This window comes from Erinaceus europaeus, chromosome 18 (genome assembly GCF_950295315.1).
Source record: "Erinaceus europaeus chromosome 18, mEriEur2.1, whole genome shotgun sequence".
NCBI lineage: Eukaryota > Metazoa > Chordata > Mammalia > Eulipotyphla > Erinaceidae > Erinaceus > Erinaceus europaeus.
The window spans coordinates 25954857-25981768 of NC_080179.1; the positions used below are offsets into that span (position 1 = coordinate 25954857).

At 36.1% G+C, this 26912-nt stretch overlaps 1 protein-coding gene across 1 annotated transcript in view; it reads right to left on the reverse strand.

The window, feature by feature from the left end:
• SCN2A (sodium voltage-gated channel alpha subunit 2) overlaps nt 1-25513 on the reverse strand; it is a 187083-nt gene extending 161570 nt beyond the window's left edge. Inside the window, exon 1 of the mRNA XM_060177783.1 lies at nt 25318-25513. The gene's annotated coding sequence lies outside the window, so the exon portion shown is untranslated. The remainder of the gene's footprint in view (nt 1-25317) is intronic.
• Between the last annotated feature and the right edge of the window lie 1399 nt (nt 25514-26912).

Sequence of the window (26912 nt, forward strand, 5' to 3'; positions counted from 1 at the left end):
CAAACCTGTTTGCTATGTATCTTAAGTTAGGCAGTGCAATCAATTACACGTGTAATAAATTGATTTTATTTCAATAAAGCTTGAAGAGCACAATCTAGCAGTTTTGCTGCCGAGTATCTGAAGATAACAAAAACATTGACCTGAGATGATATACACATCCAAAATTTATTGCAGTATTATTTACAGTAGTCAGGTCAAAGAAATAAGTGTCCATCCTATGTGCAGTGAAGCAATGTTGCAGGTTTTCCTCTATCTCTTGTCATTTCTATTTCTAATCTCCCCTGTCCTTAGCAATTTCTATCTCTATAAAAAAAAAAAAGAAGAAAAAGAGGAAAGAAAGGATGGAGGATGTCCAGTAGACGAGTGGATAAAGGAAGAAATGTGGGGCCCGGTGGTGGCATACCTGGTTGAGCACACATGTTGCAATGCTCAAAGACCATGGTTTGAGGCCCCTGTCCCCCGCTGCATGGGGAAAGTTTTACAAGTGGTGAAGCAGGACTGCAGGTGACTGTCTCTTGCCCTCTTCCCTTTAGATTTCTGGCTGTCTCTATCCAATAAGTAATAAAGGTTTTTTAAAAAAAGCTTTAAAAAAAGATAAAGAAAGAAATGCTTAATGTGGTTATTCATGATTTAAAGCCAGGGTTTCTGAGAACTGTGTTGTTAGGCAATTTTGTCATTATGCGACTATCATTACAAGGGTGGGAGGGGTGAATGAGAATCAAGAACACCATTCAGGCATATGCAATGCCAGGTATTGAACCTGAGAATTCATACTTGAGAGTCCAATCCATTGCAATATAATCTCCCTTGTTTCTTAAAAAAAGATTATTAACATAGGAAGATATTTATATATTATAGGAAATTAAATATACCAGATATAAGAAATTTCATACTGGGGTGAGGTGGTGGTGAACTTGGTTGAGCACACACAGTATAATGCATAAGGACCTGGGTTCAAGTCCCCAGTCCTCACCTACAGCAGGGAAGCTTCAGGAGCCGTGAAACAGTGCTGTCTCTCTCTCTTTCTCTCTCTCTCTTCTCCCTATTATCTCTCCCTCCCCTTTCAATTTCTCTGTCTCTATGCAAAATAAATAAACACTTAAAAGTATATTTTAAAAGACATACTGATTTTATGGTATATCTTATATTTAGAATATAAAAATAAAATAATTAGACTCATATGTACATAGATTAGAGATACAGAAGTGGAGAGTAGAAGGGCAGAGTAAATGAATGATGAAAGGTACAAATTTCTAGCTATAAAATAAGTAAATGATGGGGATGTAAAGACATTCAGTGTGATGATTAGTTAATAGCACTTTATTGCATATTTGGAAGTTTCTAAGAAAGTTAATATTGAAAGTGTTAATCAGAATGAAAAAATCAGTACAATGAATGGTGACAGATATAAGCCAGACTTCTTGTGCTAACTTTATAATATGTACAAACTTTCTGCTAACTTTATAATATGTACAAACTTTTTTTTTCCAATCATTGTGTTGATTACCTAAGGCAATCTAATATTTTATGTCAGTTATACCAAGAATAAAGGAAAAGTTGGAAAAAATAAAGCTTGGTAATTGTAGAAAATAATTTGGTGACAGTTAAGAAATTAAAAGATCAGGTCAACTTTCCCACTTTAATTAAACAGTAAGTTTAAGTTAATCCAAGTCCAAAACAGACCCCATCACAATGGAGGGAACCTCAGTGTTGTGGTATCTTACTTTCTATCTCTGTCTCTTTTAAAAAAAATTCAGTCCAAAGTAGTGTCATCTTGGTAACAATAAAAAATTGAATTAATTATATAATATTCCCAAACTGAAATATTTGTTTCTAATCAAAAACAAAGCTAAAAATTTCCTAAAGGAATTTGTCATTCTGTTCATTACTTCTAGTCATCTCTAAACAAAGGAGTTGATTTAACTTTCTATAATATGGTCACTAGAGTTAGTGAAAATATTGCTATGGATTAAAAAAGAAAAGATTGAGTCTTTGGTCAAGGACCAACTTTACTGCATCTATATAAAGAGGACTACTAATGCCTTCTTAGAATTATTGTGAGAATTAAAGGACTGTGCATAAAGGACCCTCAGGACATGTGGCATTTATTTGATGATTATTTAGATTTTATTTATTTATTTATTTATTTATTCCCTTTTGTTGCCCTTGTTGTTTTATTGTTGTAGTTATTATTATTGTTGTCGTTGTTGGATAGGACAGAGAGAAATGGAGAGAGGAGGGGAAGACAGAGAGGGGGAGAGAAAGACAGACACCTGCAGACCTGCTTCACCGCCTGTGAAGCGACTCCCCTGCAGGTAGGGAGCCGGGGGCTCCAACCGGGATCCTCATGCTGGTCCTTGTGCTTTGCGCCACGTGCGCTTAGCCCGCTGCGCTACCGCCCGACTCCCCAATTATTTAGATTTTTGAGGAACTCATAATGTAAATTAATGCCAGATACACAAAGAATAAAGCTTAGGTGAGGCTATTAAAGCTTATATAAATTGGAAATAGGCCATCAGCCTGCATTAATGATGTTTTTGCTCCCTTGGAAGACTGATTTATAATATTAATAGAAACTTCACTCTTATTGGTATAAATGCTGAGTGAGAATTCAAGTAGATTCGTCTGAACATTTTAAGGTGAGAAAAAATATATTGTGCTTTAATAAGGTTAATAAGAAGACAATTGGGGAGATAGGATAGTGGTTATACAAAAAGACTTTGATGCCTGAGGCTCTGAGGTCCCAGACTAAATCTCTATCTAGCATTGCCATAAACCAGAACTAAGAAGTACTCTGGTGAAAAAAGAAAATAAAATGAAGAAGAATACATTTTGTGTTACTAAGATTCAGTTATTACTTCAAAATGCCTCCAATGTCTTCTATATGCTAGTTGTCATTGTAAGATCATGTATACATGTGTACATCACACCACTACAGTGTCATGCCAGTTGACTACATACATAGTCTACCTATGTGGAGTTTGCTTTGTCAGTGAATGAGAGAGACATGATATAACATGACAGAAGGTAGGAAGAGTTGTAAAAAGGGCAGGAAAGAAAATAGGATATGAAAGAAACAAAATTCAAAAGAAGAATGTTAAAGAAAACAAAAGTACAGTAGAATAGGGAGTCTTAGAAAAATGGAGCTGGAGGTGTAGGTTGTATTTCATTAAGATACTCAAATGGACTTTGAGAATGACATTTGAACAAAGACTTGGACCAGTTAGGAAGATAGTCATGCAAATACTTGAGGCATTAAATCTACAGATGTGTTTCTGGAATATTAAAAAAAAATCAAGACTAAGAGAGAAATTGGAGGTGACATAAAAAATAATCTTCAAGACCAGACTGAATAGGATTTTATTAGACATTATAATTAGCTAATACTCTGATAGTAATAGTAACTACCTAAAAGATTTTTAACAAAGATGTGGTATGATCTTTTATCAGTCTACTGTATTGAGAACAGATTATGAAGAAAAGAAGTAGAAGAATAAAGTCTATTTAAGAAACCAAAGTATAAGTTCAGGAAAAAATTTGATGGTGACTTGACCAAGAGAGTAATAGTGGAAATGGTAGAAATTAATCAGGCTTTGGAAATATTCTTCCATAAAAATCAATAAAACTCCAGCAATTGGATAGACAATATGAGAAAAAGAGTTTATTCAAAGATGACTTTGTAGATTTCAGCTTTAGGACCAGGAAGAATAAAGTTATCTTCCTGGTATGTGAAATGGGGAAAGCTGGAAGTGGAGCAGATTAGTTAGTTAGATGTAGGAAAACTCAGGAATTTAGTTTAGAGCATATAGCAGGTATCCAACTTAACATTTCAAATAAGCAATCAGGTACATCTTTAATTCATAAAATTATAGAGATGAACCCTGGGGTTGTAATCACTATTTAAATGATACTTAGTTCCTTGAAACTCAAGGAGATCACAAGACAGTGATAAAGGAGAAAAGAGCATCACAGGATGATGCAGGGATTCTCACAACTAATAAAATTTAGAAGAAAAAAAATGACCATGAGGGAAAGAAAATCCAAAATTGTGTGTTGCAGTTACTGTGTCCAATGATGTTGGATGGTAAACCAAGAAGAAAATGAGAGTGGACTACTTGATTAAACAGTAAGGCAGTTATTGGATACCTGGAACTATTTTTTCTTAAAATGGTAGGGATGAAAAATGCCTAGTGTGGAATTAGAAGGTAAAGAAATGAGAGCATGGTGAGAGAGTACAGCAAACATTTTTGATAAGTATTTTTTACAGAAGGGGTAGGTGGAATGGAGAAGTAGGTGTCAAAAGAGGTAAAAAAAAATAGTAATACAGGAGAAAAATAAAATGCTTTCATGCTGACACAACAATGACCTAAAATTTCTGAGAGAAGTCAACTATTTTAGTGATGTCTTTGTGTATACAGGTAAGAAGGGCTACAATCTAGTGCACAGATACAATAATTATTTCCCATGAAGCAGGAAGAGTTTAAGGTAACATGTTTGGGAAGTCAGGTTATATGAGTACAAACTTGATAAGTAAAAGTAGTGATGAAAATCTGCGGGTCAAAAATTTCCCTGATAATATCAATTTCTTCTGTGCTGTGGAAACAACATTTTCACTGACAGTGAACTTGAAATTGAAGGTATTTGTGGTTTGAGGAAAGAGGAAAGGTAAAATCCAAGCCTGAGACAGAGAGTGAGAAAACTGAGATATGACTGTAAACTTGAGTTAGTGTGCTGATATACTGAGTTCAGAGAGTTGGATAATAACTAAGATGGGGATTGTAGCAACTGAAAAAATTGGGAGGGGGTTTGCTAAAGGTGTGTGTGTATGTGTGTGTGTGTGTGTGTGTGTGTGTGTGTGTGTGTGTGATATTAAAGGGTGATTATCATGAAGGACCATGGACTTTAATCTCTTTAAAGAAAGCTAACATTAAAGTGAGACATGAACTGGATATTCATATATATGAAATAATCTTTACTGCCCCCACCCATGGAGGAACTCCATCATATGACACTTATATTTCAGACTTCACTGTATTTCCTGATCATTTTTCAATGTCCCCGTTGGGTTAAATGAACTTTATAATAGGATTTCAAGATGAAAACATAGTTTTCATGGAAATCCAGGAGTTTCTAGATCAATGGAATAGAATGAAAAAAAAAAGGCGGGGGGGGGGGGCAAACCAATGACTGACAAAGAAGAGGGCTGAGGCAAAACTATGACAGTGATCGAGAAATAACAAAGAATGAAATAATTGTAAGAAAGAAGTTTAGCAAAGAAGATAGTAGTGTTGAAAGGGCATCTGTATACAACTGAAATTATCAAGATTTGAGGCAGAGTCCACCCTGCAGAATGCCAATTAAATAATTCTCTATTTTCCAATGATTTTATATATGTATATATATATATCCAAACTTTTATGGTGTAAATATAAATGTAAACATATTTGAATTAATATGTTACCCTGATCTTATTTTTCAGTTCTGAATATATTTATGGGAATACAAAAGGAAATAATGAAGCACATGCAAATTAAATTCCTTAAGAACAATTTAATACACAATGAAGATTACAAATTATAACATTTGTTGGGGGTAGGATAGTGGTTATGCAAAAGTCTTTCATGTAGGAGGCTCTGAGGTCCCAAGTTCAAGCTCCCACATCAACATAAGTCATATTTGAGCAGTGTTATGATTAAAAAAAAAAAAGAAGAGAGGATAGATAGAAAGAAAGAGAGAGAAAAGAAAGAAGAAAAGGAAGGAATGGAGGGGAAGAGAGAGGAAGGAAGGAAGGAAGGAAGGAAGGAAGGAAGGAAGGAAGGAAGGAAGGAAGGAAGAAAGGAGGAAAGAAAAGGGGGAGTTGGGCGGTAGCGCAACAGATTAAGTGCATGTGGCGCAAAGCTCAAGGACCAGCATAAGGATCCCAGTTCTAGCCCCCAGCTCCCCACCTGCAGGGTGGTCACCTCACAAGCAGTGAAGCAGGCCTGCAGGTGTCTATCTTTCTCTCCCCCCTGTCTTCCCCTCCTCTCTCCATTTCTGTCTGTCCTATCCAACAACAACGACATCAATAACAGCAACAATAATCACTATAACAATAAAACAACAAAGGAAACAAAAGGATATAAATAAATATTTTTAAAAGAAAGAGAGAGAGAGAGAGAAAGAAAGAAAGAAAATACTGGGGCCGGACATTAGCGCACTGGGTTAAGTACACATAGTACGAAGGGGGAGGACGAAGACTGAAGAAGGAGAAGAAAGATTATAACAATTATGCATCAAAAGAAACATTACATGTGTCAGATGCTGAATACTGAGGATATTTTATTTGTAGTTTTAACCTGCAGAAGAAATACCAGCCTCATTATAATTAAAAATGCAGACAAAATAAGATTATAAAATGAAATTTTAAATACTACAATGATTTCTTGCACAAATCGAAGTGAACATGAAAATAGCCACTGCCAAAATTTATTTCTATAGATATCCGAAAAGCTTCCAAACATATAAAGATATAAATTATACTCATATATATATATACATTATAATAGATATTCTCTTTTCCCAAGGGTGAAATGACATAACATGACACTTGCATTTTAGAATTTACTGTATTTTCTGATCACTTTTCAGCATCAGTATATAAAATGCTAAACTTATTTCTGAGAGTTACATCATATTTGCTAAATTGATGCAATACAATTTATCAAACCCATCTTCATTAAATGATTACTTATGTCATTCCCAAGTTTTTTTCTGTTTTACAAATAATACTGTAATGAATATTACATGTGAATATATATTGGTAGTGTCAATTCCTAGAAGTGGAAATATTGGATCTTTAAATATTGATAGAGAACTTGACATTATTAAAAAAAAGAAAATAGACTATAGACATTATACTGTGGTGATAGAAGTTCGGATGCTGACTATGTGGATGTCATTCTAAGGAAAGAAAATGTCAATCAATATATCTGAAAACCAGTGACCACCAACACAATTTGTGTTAATATGAAGAAAAATACATAAAGGTGTTTGTGGCATTGTTTATAATAATAAAAATATGATAGAAAAACTATGTCTCCATCATTATATATAAATAATTGGTGATATATTCCTATAATAGTAAGCATATTTGTAGAACAATTAAATTACATGTTTCCAGGCATCAAAACATTTTAAAAGACTATTTAAAACACTGGATTTCTTTAAAACACTCTGTTGAGGGTAAAATAACAATAGAGCAAGATGTAGTAAGATAGTACTTAGGTAAAAAATTTTAAACACATAAATAGTAACTCCTGACTTATGTGCATACAGGATGTGTAAAGCATAATTTTAGAAATGTAAATACAATGTTTGGGCTTCAAATTCAAGACAATTGTAATATGAAACAATGACAGGGATTGGATCAGACAGGGTCAAAAGGAGTCTTGCATGCCCTATGTTTTCTCTTCCTATTCTAATAATCTAATTAATATAGCCAAAGAAGTGACGATGAAAAATTAAAAACAACAAATGAATTTATAAACTCAGAGTGACCATAAGGAAGGGATTATATTAGAGTGCAGGAGATAAACATGTTGATTTTCAATGATGCAAGTTTGAAACATTTTGTATAATATTATAATCAATATTACTTCAATAAGAAAAAAAAAGGTTTAAAGAGATTTTTTTAAATTGTGACTGGCCCTACATGGTAGCTTTGAATGGTTTAGAGAGGTTTGATTAGTAATAAAATCACATGTGATTTCAAGTAGTCTGTTCCAAAACCATTGTCTTTGGTCCATATATATATATATATATGTATCCTTCCATTTCTTACTATTCTACAACTGCTGACTGCTTCTTCCCTTACTATCCTGGTCAAATATATATATGGGTTTTTTAACTTTTTTTTCTTTTTTTTTTTTGAAGGATTAATGGTTTGTGGTAAATAAAGCTGTGGGACATTTACGCAATAGAATACTATTCAGCTATTGAGAATATGCGATGGAGTTTGAAGGAATCATGTTAAGTGAGATAAGCCAGAAAGAGAAAGATGGATAAGGAATGATATCACTTATGGACAGAAGTTGAGAAATATGAACAGAAGGGGGAAACAAAATGTGAAACTGACATAACTTTTAAAACGTGTTTATTTCATCAAAGAAACACAGAGAGAAAAAGAAACAGAGAGAAGACTAGAGAGCTAAACTCTGGTTGTATCAGAAGCTAAACTTGAGGCCTGGGTATTAGGTGTGCGAGTCAGGTGGTGCACAGCCACTGAGATATTTTTCTCACCAGCAAAATAACATTATTATGAATAAATACATTGTCTCACCTACACTAAAAATATAATAAAATCAATGGTATTTCCACCTCTCCTGTCCTCTATCCTCCATAGTGACTAATTTTTTAAAAATTATTTATAAAAAGGAAACACTGACAAAAACCATAGGATAAGAGGGGTACAACTTCACACAATTCCCACCACTAAAACTTTCTATCCCCTCCCCTCCCCTGATAGCTTTCCTATTCTTTATCCTTCTGGGAGTATGAAACCAGGGTCATTATGGGGTACAGAAGGTAGAAGGTCTGGCTTCTGTAACTGCTTCCCCACTGAATTTGGGCGCTATAACAAGTTGATTCATATTCTCAGCCTTTCTCTACTAGAGATATTTTTTATCTCTTACTGTTGATTTTCTTTACTGCATAAAAGTATTCATACCCATTCTATGCATTTTAATACCAACAAATTTCAGATGATAAAAGAATCTTCTTTAGATTGAAGGGCTAGAATTTTTATCATTTGTTTTATCCTGCCTCTATCTAAGGAAACTTAGAGCATGTGCATAAATAATAATTTTTATTTTAGCAATAATTATTTTAAATTTATTTTTAATTATTTATTATAAAAATAATTATTTTTATTTTATCATTTCACCTTAACATTGCTGAGAATATAAATAAGTTTTTACTGTGTGGGCATAATACTATATCAAAGTATACCAACTATGAATTGACAGGTAATAAATTTGGGACCATTAAAGCCACTGGCTACAGAAGTCACTCTCTACTCTCTGCCCTAATCCAGCTTCTAGTCCTATTCTCAACTTTGACACCACCTTCCCAGACAATACTTCTAGCCCACCTGCATGGTAGCTATCAGGCTCAGGCAAAAATTACTAAAATCATGGGCCCCTTGGAACATACCTAAAATAGACTTCCTTGCTTAGTTTCATCTGCTCTGTTCTTTAGGTTCTCATTTATTAAGCAGCTCACCTTTATTTATATCTTACTGCCTTTCAGTCATCAAGTTGTAGATGCTACGATGGTGCCACCCCGACTTCCCTGGGCAGATGACCTTACCAGTGTGTCCTGGAACCTCTTCTCTCCAGAGCCTTATCCTACTAGGGAAGGCTAGAAACAGGCTGGGGGTATGGATCAACCTGTCAGCATCATACTGAGTGGAGAAACAATTACAGAAGCCAGACCTCTGACCTTCTGCACTCCATAAAGAATTTTAGTCCATACTCCCAGAGAGATAAGAATACAGAAACATCCAATGGAGGGGATGGGATATGGAACTCTGGTGGTGGGAATTGTGTGCAACTGTAAACCTATAATCTTATTAAACATTATTAAATCACTAATAAAAATTAAAAAGTAATTTAGAAAAGAGTGCATCCTCCACTGGAGTGGTGAAGAAATCTCAGTTACAGGCCCAGTACTATGGCTAGTCATGAAATTAGATGTTCTCAGTTCATTGAAAGTCTGAGTCTTAAACTCCCTTTTCAAGATCTGGTAAAGAAGATTGTGCAGAACTTCAACAAAGGTCTCTGTTTCCAGAGTGTAGCTATTGGTGCTTTGTAGGAGGTAAGTAAAGCCAATCTGGTTGACATTTTTGAAGACACCAATCTGTGTACTACTCATGACAAATGTACAACACTTATGCCAAAATCCATCCAGCTAGTTAGCACACTGCATATGTAGAGAATGTATTTAAGAATCCACTAAAAACAAACAAACAAACAAACAAAAACTATGATGAGAAACATTTCATTCTCAAAAACCAACATTTTCTTCTTTTTACTATTTGTAGTTCTGATCATTAGATTTGTTTTTCCACAATGGTCAAAATTACCCAAGTAGATATTGATAATTTAAGTGGGAGTTTCTTACTAATGGCAACTAAATGATGTTTATAGCATTTTTAATCATATAGTAGATTCCATCTATTTACTATTCTATATGCAAGTACCTGTTTTTAAATGTTGTATCGTCTGTGATAATACTCTAAGTTTATTATTCAAATACATTAAGCTACAAATAAAAACTAAAAAACTTATAAAAAAAAAGCTATGTCAGTTTCATAGCTTGCTCCCTTCATCTAAGATGGTGATAAAAACATAAAGATCTATACATGGTTGTTTCTGAAGACAGTTGACTCCCTACTAGATTAAGTTCAAAATTCATGGATTTTTGTCATTCATGGAATTGTAACTAACAGTCAATAGTAGCAAGATTTCAGTTGGTGGACTTATCAAAGCCAATATTTAAGCATATTTTCTCCCTGTACTTTATCTATATTAACTCAATGGGAAATTTTATATTTTTATTTAAGTTAGTTGAATATAGTGGTGTTAATTTTAGATGCTGAAGGGGCTGGCCGGTAGCACAACAGGTTAAATGCACATGGCACAATGCACAAGGACCAGCATAAGGATCCTGGTTAGAGCCCTGGGTTCCCTACCTTTACGGGGGTTGCTTCACAAGTGGTGAAGCAGGTCTGCAGGGATCTTTTCCCCTCTCTGTCTTCCCATCCTCTCTCAATTTCTCTCTCTCCTATCCAACAACAACGATAAACAAGGGCAACAAAAGGGTGAAAAAATAACCTCAAGGAGCAACTGGATTCGTAGTGCAGGCACCAATCCCCAGCAATGACCCTGGCGGCAAGGGAAAAAAAACTTAGATGATGAAATTATAGCAACAACAGATGAGTGGCTGAGAAAGCTGTGGTATATATACACAATGGAATACTATGCAGCTATCAAGAACAATGAACCCACCTTCTCTGACCCATCTTGGACAGAGCTAGAAGGAATTATGTTAGGTGAGCTAAGTCAGAAAGATAAAGATGGATATGGGATGATCCCACTCATCAACAGAAGTTGAGGAAGAAGATCTGAAAGGGAAACTAAAAGCAGGACCTGACTAAATTGTAAGTAGGGCACCAAAGTAAAAACCCTGTGGTGAGGGGTAGCCATGCAGCTTCCTGGGCCAGTGGGGGGTGGGAGAGGGTGGGAGGGGTGGGTCACAGTCTTTTGGCGGTGGGAATGGTGTTTATGTACACTCCTAGTAAAATGTAGTCATATAAATCAGTAGTTAATTAATATGAGAGGGGGAAAATTAATTGTATGTCTCAAAGTTTTTCAAAACACAAACTGAATCTTTTTAATATATAGGCTGTGTAATTGATATGCAGACTCTCTCAAAAGCCTAGACCAAGTAGATCAGAAGCAACCAATAGCACAGCTATATACAAGATACTGGGTACTGTACAGCAAACCCTAACAAAAGGACTTTTCAAAGTTAACCCAATTACCAAATAATGTGATGATAACATTGACTATCAATTGTCTTTTTGAACCCTAAGACAGCAGGAACCTCACATCTCCACTATAGAGCCTCTACTTCCCCCAGTCCTGGAACCCTTGGATAGGGCCCACTTTCCTGTATGCCTCTCCCAATCCATATCATATAATATTGCATCTGCTGATCACAACCTAATCAACACAACGATTGCCACCTCAACATGCTTCACTTCAGACTGTGTCCAGAGACTTCACGTGTGGAATGACAACCCTTCAGCTTCATTACTCAGGTGAGACCTTTCCTTTCATAGTATGCTCTAATTCCATTTCAGGTGGTTCACTTTCTAACAAAGTTCCAAAACCTAGATATACACCAGTTTCTGTGAGAGAGAGCATATGTTCACACATATCCATAAACTACTGCAAAATATATACTTGAAAGCAGAAGTACACTAGAGTTTGCAGTGAGTACCTCCCTAACACTTCCTCTCCACTATTCCAAGCTTTGGGTCCATGATTGCTCAACAATTTGTTTGGCTTTGTATGTTAACTCTCTTTTCAGTCACCAGGTTCCAGATGTCATCAGGATGCCGGCCAGGCTTCCCTGGACTGAAGACCCCACCAATGTGTCCTGGAGCTCTGCTTCCCCAGAGACCCACTCTACTAGGGAAAGAGAGAGGCAGACTGGGAGTATGGACCGACCAGTCAACGCCCATGTTCAGTGGGGAAGCAATTACAGAAGCCAGACATTCCACCTTCTACAACCCACAATGTCCCTGGGTCCATGCTCCCAGAGGGATAGAGAATGGGAAAGGTATGAGGGGAGGGGGTGGGATATGGAGATTGGGTGGTGGGAATTGTGTGGAGTTGTACCCCTCCTACCCTATGGTTTTGTTAATTAATCCTTTCTTAAATAAATAAAAAAAACTTACATGATGAAATTATAGAACTTTTATTTGGGAAGTTTCAGAGAGAGGAGAGGAGAGGAGAAGGGAGGGGAGGGGAGGGGTGGGGGAGGGGAAGGAGTGGAGGGGGAGGGGAGGGGAACTGAGGAGGAGGGGAACGGAGGGGGAGGGGAGGGGGAGGGGAACAGAAGGGAGGGGAATGGAGGGGAGGGGAGGGGATGGGAGGAGAGGAGAAGAGGGGAGGAGACCCAGGCAGAGGAGAGGGAGAGGGAGAGGGAGAGGGAGAGGGAGAGGGAGAGGGAGAGGGAGAGGGAGAGGGAGAGGGAGAGGGAGAGGGAGAGGGAGAGGGAGAGGGAGAGGGAGAGGGAGAGGGAGAGGGAGAACCAGAGCTTCCTTCAATGTGTTGTAGGTGGCAAAACAGTGAATTACCTAAGTGAGCTATTTTACTAACCATGGATCAATTTTTTAGGTAGAATGATCAATTGTATAATATAGGATAGTCCTTTTCTAAGTTTTATCTCTCAACTAGTAGAAATGTTTGCTCATACATCACACAATTTTTACTTATTTATTTTTCTTTATTGGGGGACTAAAGGTTTACAGTCAATAGTAAATTACAGTAGTTTGTAGATATGTAATATTTCTCAGTTTTCCACATAACAATTCAACCCCCTCTAGTTCCTCCTCTGTCATCATGTTCCAGGACCTGAACCCTCTGCCCCCCCCACCCAGAGCGTATTATATTATATTATATTATATTATATTATATTATATTATATTATATTATATTATATTATATTATATTATATTATATTATATTATATCCTCTAGGGTTATCACTGGGCTTTGGTGCCAGCCCTATAAATCCACTGCTCCTGGTGGCCATTTTTCCCCATTTTTTATTGGATAGGACAGAGACAAACTGAGAGGTGATGGGGAAATAGAGAGGGAGGGAGAGAGAGAGACACCTGCAGACCTGCTTCTCCGCCTGTGAAGTGACTCCCCTGCAGGTGGGGAGCCAGGGGCTCGAACCGGGATCTTTACACCAGTCCTTGAGCTTTGCACCACCTGCGCTTAACCCGCTGCACTACCTCAGGATTCCCAACTTTCCTGTTCTTTAACCCTCTGGTTGCAATTCACTAGTATAATTCTTCTCAGTTTTAAATGAATAACATTTACTTAGAATAAAATAAAAATCTTAGTTACATTGATAATTTTTCCTACTATGTGAGGGCCTTTGGTTATTTGTGAAAAGTTCTGATTTAGCCAGGAGGTGGAAAAAGCTGATAGGGTGTGGACTCAAGTCTGTAAGGTTCATAGTTTGATCCCTGGCACTGGTGCTCTGGTATCTCTCTTCCTCTCATGAAATAAGCAAATAAAACTCCCATAATAAAATTTCTGGAGAAATCTTTCAAAAATAAAAGACATTTAAATACTTTGTTGTCCTGTCAAATAACTTTTAAAGTTTTTGAGGGTAAAAAATAATAATTTGAGTTAATTTTTGTTTCTAATTGCTAAAAATAATTTTTAAAAAATTTAATATATTTCCCTTTTGTTGACCTTGTTGTTCTTTTTATTGTTGTTGTTGTTGTTATTGACAATGTTGGATAGGATAGAGCGTAATGGAAATGTCCAAGTATCAATCCAGAGAGACAAATTTGTATAACAGCAATACAAAATATTGTGAAATTTTTTCCCAAACTGGTTTCTCTTTGTCTGTAACTTGGTCAATATTTAAACAACTCTAAATAAAATGCATTAGTAATTTATAGAGCAAAAAGTCATCAAGGGAAATCAGTGAGAATTATATTTTGTTGGCAACATCTGAAAATGGTTTAGAATCACTACTAAAGAATCTGTGACTTTTGTTGGAAATAATTCAGGAGAAATTTTACAAGACTGCATTTTCTCAATATTTATTTATTTGTTTATTTTTCATTTTTGTTTATGAAATGGAAACACTGATAAGACCATAGGATAAGAGGGATACAATTCCACACAAAGACTGCTTTTTTTTTAGTTACATGGTGCAGGCACAATGTAAAGTATACTAGTAATAAAATACTTTGACTTTTTATTGAATTGGTAGGCTAATGTTTACTGTACAATTGTTGGCACATGGGCATAATTTCCCATCTCACCAAGATAGATGTCTGCAAAACACTGTTTCCCAAATTAAGTCCATCATCATTATTTTTATTTTTTTTATTGAAGGGGTTAATGCTTAACAGTGCAGTCATTGACATATACATACAATTTCATTATGTGCCAGAACCTCAAAGTTTTCTTCTCCTTTCTACTCCTCCCTCCCCAGGGTCCTTTGTTTTGGCACAAGACACCATGTCTAGTCCATTATCATTTTTAAACCATATTTGCTTGGAACAGAAGTTTGGAGACTATTATTCTGAGATCTGAACTTTCTATAATCTACTATAATATCCTAACATTAAAAAATATATTCTAAGGAAATTGAAATAAACCATAAAGTTTAATTGCCTTGAAAATACACTGAGAGTCTATGGCCAAATGACCCTGAACACACACCATGTAATCTGAAAATACACTCATCTATATGATGATATAGGCTTGCTGCATAGTTAGTCCTCACCTAAAAACTTCTAGCACAAATCACTGTCTATAATATATCTATGAATGTGCAGTAGTTGCTAGTGGATTTAAACTTGGGTTTGCTTCCATTTCAAATTATCAACTATCCTGTTCATAGCCACCCAGTTACCTATGCTATTTGTTTAAAAAAAAAAATGGAGACAAACGTAAAAAACCTGATACAGGTAAGAGTTCTACAACTGTTAATAGTAACTCAAATTTCACTCTTTTGTTATTTATTAAGGTAACATATACAACAATGCATATCCATATAGATTTTAGGTGTACAGTTTCTTACCTCAGTAACTTAGGCAATACATGTATATGATACCATAACGACTACTGTATTCAGTCACCATATATCTCCAGTTACTTGGTCCCTTCTGCTTCTTATAGTCCTATACTTTCTTCTATTCTGTTGTCAGTCTAAAGATTTCTTTTTTATTTTATTTTAATTTATTTTTGTTTAGTCACTTTATTTCTTTATATTTTTCATATGGATAAAACTCATATATTTGTCTTTCTCCTTCAGACATATTTCATAATTCTCACAAGTTATACTCATACTGCTGCAACTATTATGATTACAACTTTTTTTTTTGTATGGCTGAGTAGCATTCTATTGTGTATACATATATCTTCTTTGGTCATTTGTCAAGAGGAACTTGGCTTCTTTCCACATCTTGACTGCTATAATCAGAGCACCAATGAACAAAGCAGTCAGTGCATGTTATCTTTCTGAAATAATGTCTTCATTATCTTCAGATAAACAGACACAGAAGTAAGATTGCTTGATCACATAGTCAATCCATATTAGTTTTCTTTTTTCTTTCTTTCTTTTTTTCTTTCTTTCTTTCTTTCTTTCTTCCTTTCTTTCTTTCTTTTTTTTTTTTAGAGAAAATTCATACTGTTTTTCCTAATGGTTACACCAAATTACATTCCCACCAACAGTGCCTAAGTGTCCCTTTTCCAGCATTGCCTTGCTCACACCTACTATACCTTGACTTAAAAAAAAAAAGTAATTTTAAACTGTAAGGTGAAATCTAGTTGTGGCTTAGATTAACATTTTTTCTTTTTGTTTGTCAGCCACCTGCATGTTTTCTTTTGGAGATTTAGATTTCTGTCCACTTCTAGTTGCACTGTATTTTTCTTGTTGCCAAGCTTCTTAATAATAAAAGAATAAAAACAAACACAAAAATCTCAATTTAGGGGAGTCGGGACGTAGTGCAGCGGGTTAAGCGCAGGTGGCACAAAGCTCAAGGACCGCCTTTAGGATACCGGTTCGAGCCCCCAGCTCCCCACCTGCAGGGGAGTCACTTCAAAGGCAGTGAAGCAGCTCTGCAGGTGTCTTTCTCTCCCTCTCTCTGTCTTCCCCTCCTCTCTCCATTTCTCTCTGTCCTATCCAACAACAACATCAGTAACAACAACAATAACTACAACAATAAGACAATAAGGGCAACAACAGGGAATAAATAAATAAAGATTAAAAAAATCTCAATTCTATCTTGTTTTGATGACTGAAATGAAACTAGGTTTTAAAAAATGCTGAGTGAGGCAATAATGAGTACATTTAGATGTGGTTCCCAGGGAAGAAAGATAGGAATGATAAAGAGGACACTAAGTGGTTGGCAAAATTCTGTCTTTACAGTGTTTCCCAAAGTCAGTCAGAATGAAGGGAAGCCATATGTATCAGTGTTGCCACATAAACATTTTTGACTTTCTCACTCTGATATATGATATTTGTCATACATGATAATATAGTCACATCTAAAACAAGAAAATTATAGCTGGGGCAGGATTTGCATGGATGGAGTACAAAACTCAATCCGAGTACCACATGTACCAGAAAGATATTCCAGTTCACTATCTATCTTGTTAGTAAATAAATATTTACAATAAAATAAAAAAGGAACTGATATTTCTCTCCAATGTGTTCTGAACTGAAAAATCATTTTTCACAGTGGAAGATGGATTTCACATTATGCCTATTAGTTTTTCAAGGCTTCATATTATTATCCCATAACATAGAATGTAAAAAAATACCTACAGGTAATACAAGGGAATTCCAGAAATCAAAATAGGTGAAAGAAAGAACTCAGATGCATCAGGGAGGTAATTTTGTGGATACTGGTGCAGGTTTGTATTCAGAAAAGAACAGACAGAAAGTTTGGCATTGAAGTCAGCTTAATGAAAGGAAGAGAGTTTTTTCATTAAATCACTGTTCTCTTTGTACAAATATTAGAAATATGATGGAAAAACAAAGTCCTTGAGTAACTGATTCAGATAATACCACACTGTTAATAATCAAGCTCAGACTGCATAACTGATATATGTGTGTGTATATATATATGTCTAATCCCCCCAAACATAGTGGAACAATGTAAATAAGTTATTATGAATAAGAAATGGATAGTATGACAAAAAAGTTACTAAAATATGCTCTGATTAAAAGCGCTATGCTAGCAGTTGAAGAAGAAAGGTTTACAAAAAATGCAGCAATCCCCTGTGAGAAAGAAGGAAGAATGTGAAAGTTTCAATGGCATCTGAAGATGAAGAGAAAGAGAGAGGAGCAGAGAGCATATTCAGAGAAATTATTGCAGAAAACTTTCCATATCTAGATAACAGTAAAAAATTAGGTATAGGTGCAGAGGAAAAGCAATTACAGAAGCCAGATCTTCTACCTTCTGCACCCCATAATGATCCTGGGCTCATACTCCCAGGGGAGTAAAGAAAAGGAATGCTTCTAATTGGGGAGGGGTTGGAACATAGAACTCTGGTGGTGGGAATTGTGTGGAATTGTACCCCTTTAATTGCACAGTCTTGTTGAACATTATTAAATAAATAAATAAATAATAAATAAATAACTAGATATAGGAGAAGATGAAAGAAGACCAAAGCTACTGAACTCTAAATAAACAACCCCAAGAAATGTAACAGTAACACTGTCCAAAAGTAAAGACAAGGAAGAAATATTGCAAGCTGCAAGGGAAAGGAAGAAGCTGCCATACAGAGGCAGAACCATCAGGTTATTACCAGATATCTCAACGCAAACCCACAAAGCAAGAAGGGAATGGAATGACATTTTGACAATACAAACAGATAATAATTATCAAGAACATACGTTATAACCGTCAGGTCTGAAGGAGAAATCAAAAGCTTCCCAAACAGAAACTGAAGGAATTCACTATCACTGTCACCAAATCTGTGTTGCAAGAACTATTGAAGTACTACAAGAAAAGAAATAAAGGGGCTGTAATACCAAATTCAGAAATCTGTGGTAAAATATAAACAGAAACTGAAACAAAAGGAGCAATCATGTAAGAAAAGGGAGGGTAGAAATGACAGAGTGATATGACCTATGTAAATAAACCTAGGCCTACACAGCAGAATAGAAACTCTTAAATCTCAGCCTTTGCTTCAACTTTGCTGGAAAGGGAAGAAAATTTTGGGGTAGGATAGATAAAGAAAAGAAAGATAACAAGCAGAACTTGAGAGACAGGGTTAGGAAGAGGGTTGAAACTTGGACTGGGGGAAGGGTACTGCAACAAAGCAAGGGACTCTGTAGAGGGAAAGGAATAAGAGGCCTGGGTGAAAAGGGGGTTTGAGGTCCCTGATTGGGGAGGGGGTAAAAGTGTGCAGCAGAAATTGTAATTAGATGTACTGTAATTCATTACCCCCCATAATTTTTTTATTTTATATGGTTACTTGATATATATTTTTTAATTTATAAAATGGAAATATTGACAAGACCATAAGATAAGAGGGATACAGCTCCACAAAATTCCCACCACCAGAAGTCTGTATCCCTTTCCCCCTACCCTATTGGAAGCTTTCCTATTCTTTACCCCTCTGGGAGTGTGAACCCAGGGTCACTATGACCTCATGACAGAAGGTGGAAGGTCTGGCTTCTGTAGTTGCTTCTCCACTGAACATAAGCATTAGTAGGTCAATCCATAACCCAGCCTGTCTCTCTTTCCCTAGTGGGGATGGGCTCTGGGGAGGCAGGGTTCCAGGACATATTTGGTGAGGTTGTCTGCCCAGGGAAGTCAGCTTAGCATCATGGTAGCATCTGGAACCTGGCAGCTGAAAAAGAATTAAGATAAGCAGAACAAATTTTGAATAATCAGGAACCTAAAGGCAACAATATTGCAGGTGAAGATTTGGGGTCTCCAATTTGGAAAAAGCTAGGTTTATTTTAGGTATATTCCAAGGGGCCCATGACTTTACTAGTTTTTGCCTGAGTCTGACAGCTAATATGCAGGTGGAGCCAATTTATTGTCTGGAGATCTTGTCATAGTTGGGAAAAGGACTAGAAAACTGGATCAGAGAAGAGAGCAGCTCCCACATATGGGATAAGTAAGTATATAAATGTTGTTAACTATAAGTCCCATCAATTTGATCTGGGGCCCATATTTAGCACAGGATCCTATGTAGCCTCTGCATCCCTGTAGGTCTGAGCTCACATTCTGTGGTCATGGCTAAGAACATTACATAGTCTGCACTAATTTCAGGACTCATCTTCCTCGAGTGTTAAAATATGTTGCCCAACCTCTCTTAGGAATATGGAACAGTCCCTACCACTGTTGATCAACATTGAGGCAAGGTCCTATAGGGGTCCACAAAGGGGTCAATTATGTTGTTCCTGATGGAGATGACCAGTGGCAGTGGCAATAGGGATCTGTTAGAGGTCTAGGCCCATCATGTCTGCGATGGATTGGCCTGGTAGTGACTAAAGAGTTCATTATAGTATGCCAGTCTCTTGCCTTTATTCAGCTTTTGTAGTCCTTACTTTTTCTGACAAGGCTAGCTTTGGAGTGATTGAGGGAAGTATAATAGGTAATGGCTAGAAAAGAGGTGGAGAAAAGCAAAATGGAGCTGGAAAGGTAGGAACTTCCTTAGCAACTGTTGTGAGGGTTCTAACTGGTGGGATTAATTAATACCCTGGATGCAGGGAAGGTCTTGAGGGTAGAAAGAAGATAGATCAAAACGATGGAATGGGTGGGGATCTTTCAGGCAAAACAATGATTATATAGATAGGCAATGATTATGTAGATGTATCAGGAATGCAGGGTGCTTTGTGAGGCTCCTCACAATTTCCCAACAGGATATATCCCTAGGAGAGGAATTACTGGGTTGTATTGAAAGTATATTTCTAGCGTTGTGAAGGTTCTTCAGACTGCTCTCCACACAGGATGTACCAAGTTACATTCCCACCAGCAGTGCAGGAGAATTCCTTTGTCCCCACAACCTTTCCAGCATTTGTTGCTGCTGTCATTTTTTATGTATGATATTCTCACAGGGGTGAGGTGGTATATCATTGTTGTCTTTATTTACATTTCTCTGACAATCAGATGGAAATAAATTAGAGACCTGGAGGAAATGGGGGGTTGAGGCCCCTGATTGGGGTTGAAGGATTAAAAGTGTGCAGCAGACACCTGTTATGCTGAATGGGGAAACCACAAACATGTGTAAACAGATGTACAATAGTTTATTAACCCACCAATAAAATTTTTAAGTGTTTTGCTTACAGTTATTTTTTATTCCAAAAATTCCATAAGGCACAAATAGCCTTTTCTAAGAAACCAACTGATTTAAATAAGAGATATTTTATTTTAGAGACAAGAGTTTAATATCTAAGAGCGGGGCACCTAAAATGAGTTGATTCAGTTTTTTATTATACATATATATATATATATATATATATATCCTACCATCTGCTCCTTTCTTTTTTAAAAGCTTATTTTATTTTTTTATATTTATTTATTTTCCCTTTTGTTGCCCTTATTTTTTTATTGTTGTAGTTATTATTGCTTTTGTTGTTGTCATCATTGTTGGATAGGACAGAGAGAAATGGAGAGGGGAGAGGGAGACATAGAGGGGGAGAGAAGGATAGACACCTAAAGACCTGCTTCACCGCTTGTGAAACAACTCCCCTACAGGTGGGGAGCCGGGGGCTCGAACCCAGATTCTTACGCTGCCATGTGCACTTAACCCACTGTGTTACCGCCTGACTCCGCATATGCTCCTATCTTAATGAGAAATGTTCTTATAGTTTTTCAAGCTTTCCTCTTTCTCTTTGGCTTTCATTGGAAAATGTCTTAATGTATATATATATACATATATGTATATATATATTACCTTTAAGTTTTCTCATTGTCCATTTGGTCTTTAGTCTGAACATTTATCTCTAATTATTTTAAACCTATTCTCTTAATAATCATCCACAACCTAACAGTATTGCTGAGATAAATAACATCCTACCTTTTTTTTTTTTACTAATATACTTATTTATGGGTCTGTGTGCTATTATTTATGAACCCTATTTTGGTAGTTAATTTACTTGCTTTATCTCCTATAATATTGTTACTCCTCCAACTTCTACTACATTTCCACAGCTCTCTCTCTCTCTCCCTCCCTCCCTCCCTCCTTCCTTCCCTCCTTTATCTTTCTTTCTCCATCTTTCTTTCTTTCTTTCTTTCTTTCTTTCTTTCTTTCTTTCTTTCTTTCTTTCTTTCTTTCTTCATTTTACCACCAGGGATATCACTGTAACTTGGTGCCTACACAAAAATCGACTCTTCTTGGTGGCTATGTTTGTCCTTTTCTTTTTCTCTTTACTTTTTATGATAAAGGAAGAAATAAACAGGACAGAAGGAGGAGAGTTTCTGAGAGAAAAGGAGACACCTGTAGCACTGCTTCATACTCATCAAACTTCCCCCCTGCAGGTCAGAACCAGAAGTCTGAACCTGAGACCTCATACACAGTACTATGTGTATGCTACCCTGTGTGCCAACACTCAAACTCTCAGTGATACGTTTTCTAAACTCATTTACTCCGACTAATCTTCAAATTATACTTAGTCATCTTCACTCCATTTTTATTCCCACATGATTTTAATTTATGTGATTTAATTTTTGCTATACATACAAATCCATGTAGTCAACTTTATCTTCTAATCTGATACTATACATAATTTTTATCTTCTTATAAAATATCTCAGTGTCAAGTATATGTTGATATATTAAATATAAAATATAAATTGCTTTCTCTTATGCCCATTGTTCCATGGGGAAAAACCTGCCATCCACACAAACTGAAATGTTTAACGTCTTTATAATTTTCTACATAGTGTGTTTTTCCCTATTTTCTTGTATTTGTGTGTCTCAACTTTGAGCCTGGGATTTTCTAATTCGTGTTCTAGTGAGCAACCAACTCACTCTTAAAGATCTAAGATTTAACTATAATTTTCTCATATAGTTTGTATTTTTTCTGGAAATTGAGCACATGGATAGAGAAACTGTTCCATTCACTTACCTGCCTTTTTACAATGCTTTATTTTAATGTGCATAGTATTATGAACTACAATATATCTGTATATGGATATTTCCATCTTAGATTTCATTTTTATGTCTAAAACTACCATAAGCACCTACTAATAGATGTGTACTACACCATAAATACTGCATATGGAAATGATATAGTTTAATCCCTTAGCCTTCTCAAGATATTGAGAAAATAGGATGAAACCCATACTCAGGAAGTGAAAAAAGGTGGGAGAGGCAAGGCATGAGATGACGATCTTAGAAAGGTTAATAGAATACTCTATATCTTCACTCTTGCTATTAAATAGAAGTAATAGATATGAGCTAGCATGTGCCAGTTCAGAACACTCATTAACATAGAGTATAACAGTTTGTCCACTTAAAGGAGAGAAAAGAAAATACTAAGAATTAGAGAATCTCTATAGTTGTTGTTTAGTTTTCTTTGATGTCTAACAAGGTCTTCCCAGATAATTGAGCACCTCCAAAAATATGCTATTGAGCTTATATATAAAGAAATTATATTTCAAAGAGTTTACCTAGATACACAGAGAAAATATTAAATATTAGCATACCATGCATATACCATTTGAATAAATTCATATTAAATTATGATATTGCAATAAAAGACTTTGAAAACTGTCAGTATTCTTTTTTTTTTCTCCAGGGTTATTACTGGGCTCGGTGTCTGCACCACGAATCCACAGCTCCTGGAAGCCATTTTTTCCCCCTTTTTGTTGCCCTTGTTGTTGTAACCTCGTTGTGGTTATTATTATTGCCATTGTTGATGCTGCTCATTGTTGGATAGGACAGAGAGAAATGGAGAGAGGAGGGGAAGACAGAGAGGGGGACACCTGCAGATCTGCTTCACCGCCTGTGAAGCGACTCCCCTGCAGGTTGGGAGTCCCAGGCTCGAACCAAAATCCTTACGCCAGTCCCTGCGCTTCGCACCACATGAGCTTAACCCACTGCGCCACCGCCCGACCCCCGTCAATATTCTATTCTTGCCTCTAATTCTTTTTTTAGTTTTTTTTATATTTGTTTATTTATTCCCTTTTGGTACTCTTGTTTTAGTTATTGTTATTGATGTCGTTGTTGTTGGATAGGACAGAGAGAAATGGAGAGAGGAGGGGAAGACAGAGAGGGGGAGAAAAAGACACCTGCAAACCTGCTTCACCACCTGTGAAGCGGCTCCCCTGCAGGTGGGGAGCCAGGAGCTACAACTGGGATCCTTATGCAGGTTCTTGCGCTTTGCTCACATGCGCTTAAGCTGCTGTGCTACTATCCGGCTCCCTCCTGCCTATAATTCTAATTTAGTATATGCCTCTGAGAACCCACCTAATTTTTAATATACAGTTTTTTCTCCTTGTTGATTATGGGGGGGTTTGACTGATTATAGTAGAGTTGTTGAAACATGGATGCAATTTCTCACTTCCCCATGATAAGTGTCAGCCAAAGCACTCTCACAATCAACATGTGCTATTTTCCACCATCACACACCAAACCTCCCCCAAATTCTAGCCCCCTGCTAGTCCCCTCCCTGCCATCCTTTCCCAGAGCTTTAAAGCAAAGCATCAAACCCAGTCTGTTTTGTGTATTCCCTTTTTGTCCGTTTCTTAAATTGTTTTGTTTTTAGTGGTGAAATAAGGACATGTTGAATACTTGTGACTCTAAACATTCACGTGTTTATAGAATTATGCAAAATTTAAATCTTTTTATAGATCAAACACGTCAAAATAATATTTTTCTTGGTGTTTAAAACCAATCTATTAAATCATTCCCCATAGCTTTCACTTCCTGACACAACACAACCACATTATTGGAAAATGATGAGTAAGAGACATCCTGATGCATCGCCACCACTTACAAGTTTCACACCCACCAAATCTCTCTCTCTCTCTCTCTCTCTCACACACACACACACACACAGAGAGAGAGAAAGAGAGACTTCTTTTCACCAGAGAGATTAAATGTTTTGAAAATAAAAATAGAAAACCAGAACATTTAGATGTAGGGTTTCTAAATTTCTTTCTTTTTACTAATTCGATAACAATAAAAAGAAAACATAGGGAGAATCGTGAGAAGCAGCAAAGCAAAGCAAAGATGTTGCATGCAATTTAAAGATCCTGAGTCATTCCACTCTTGAGTACAGCAAATGTCACGTGACAAAAATGATTTAAATGTGAGCACCTTACACAATACTAACTATTTTCATAGGTCACAAGCAAATTCACTAAAATCCAAGGAAAATCTATTTTTATAGAAATTTGTTTATTTTCAGTTTATGCTTCCTGATAATGGGAGAAAAGGAGGATCTGCCCTGTCATTCCAAACCTATTAAATAAATCAAATCTTTCACTATCATTCCAAATCTGCTAAATAAATCAAATCTTTCACTCATATAAGAGATATTACATACATATGTATATATATTTTTTCCTGAAGAGGAGATAGCATAAGCATTCCATAAAATCATTAGCAGCAGGTTTGTTTTCCAGTGCCTTAAGGCTCAGGAGGTTGTCAAGCCTCTGAGGCTGCAATCAGAAAGCACATCCTTGGGCTCTGGCAAAACCTCTGCCATGTTAATCTGCTTCATTACATCTTTACAATTTGTTCACCACATTAAAGAGCAGTATTTCCATTGTGGGAGGAAGAACCATGTTCCAACCTGAAAGACTTACTTTCATAAGGCAAGCAAATATAACCACAGATGCACATCAACCACCAGAAAGCCAAACACTGAAATACAGAATGTCAGAGTCAGAGCTTGTTTCAGCATACCAAGATTTAAAGGTGTGGAAGAGCTAGAATTGGAGCTTTTGAATCTTTGAGAGCTTAATCCATGGTTACATAGCACATGTCTAATTAACATAGAAGGCAATCAATACTTAACTCAAAGGTAAAACCATGCTGGCTTACCTGTAGTAAGGGAATTGTAAATCATAGCACAGAAGCCATATATTTATGCTGAATAGTCTCCAATGTTCAGAGTTTTATATAAAGCAGAAAAATAAAACCTCACAAATGATCAATTCTCACTGAAGATGAAAAAGAAAAGAAAAGAAAGAGCAATGGTAGCTTCCTCTCTTCTGCCTTAGCAGTCTGTTCTGCCATTCACTCGATGGTACCCACTGTCTGTTAGAAAGCAGCATGCTAAATTGGAAAAATAAATAAATAATGTCAGCACTTTGCAATAACAGCTCCATCTCCTGGACAAAAGTGAGATCACATCCACTCTAAATCTTTTAGCAGTAGCATATTTAGAAAACATAAGGAGGTGGTAAAATAATCCACATTGTTGCTGTATTTGAAATCAGCTACTTTAACTATAAATTAGATATTTGAGAAGATTTAAAGCATTTTTCTTTTCAGATAGTGACAGGGAGATAGCAAGACAGAAACACAAAGTGAAAGAGATGCTTCCTTCAATGCTCCAACATATACCTCACTGGCAAACTATCTCATTGACCAAGTGAGCTAAATTGCTTTCCACAGACTTTTTGTGTTTTAATTATAATATTACATTATGCTATGGTGAAATTTATTTGCTTTGTATTTAAATTGAATGGATCTTTTTAAAATATACATCATTAAAAACTTAATGTTTGAGCGTTGAGTGGTGGTGCACCTAATAGAATATGTGTTTCAATGCTCTGGGGTCCCGGTTCAAGACCCCTGATCCTCACCTGCAGGACAGAAGCTTCACAAGTGGTGAACCAGTACTATAGGTATCAGCTCTCTATCTCTTTGTCCTTTCTATTTCTCCCTTCCTTACCCACTTCTTTCTGTCTCTATCCAATAAACTATTTTTTAAAAAATTAATGCTTACTTGCTTAACTTTACATACCACAGGAGTAGGTAACACATGTACCCTACACAAATAATTTTAGGGGCTAGGTGGTAGTGCACATGGTTAAGCACACACATTATAGTGCACAAGGATGCAGGTTCAAACCCCTACATGGGGAAAGCTTCACAAGTGGTGAAGCAGTGCTACAGGCGTCTCTCTGTCTTCTTCCCTATTTCCCTCTCCCTCTCAATTTCTCTATCCAATAGTAAATAAGTAAATAAATAAATTAATTAAATTAAATGCTAAATTTATTTTCACTGAGCACCTCATGTCTTTATTTGGAATTGGTGCAAATTTTTCTTACTAAGGTGCTACACTGTTAATTTTGGTGAATGAACACAGAAAAAAAAAGTTCTAAGGCAAACTAGAAAATATTCAGTCAACCCAAATCTTTTAAGATATTTCAATATTTACTTAAATCAAATTATGTGTTGTGTGAAATCTGATAGTTGTGATTTACTATATTGAGTAGTTACATCTTATTAAAGAGATAAAATAAAATCAAAATTATTATGAAAACAATTTTGTAAATAATACTGATTACCAGAACATTATCTACATACATATGAACACACATGCATATGTGTGCATATATATATAATACATGAAAATATATTTTGGGTTTATCAGAGAAGCCTTATTTTTCTATGCAAAAATGTGTCGT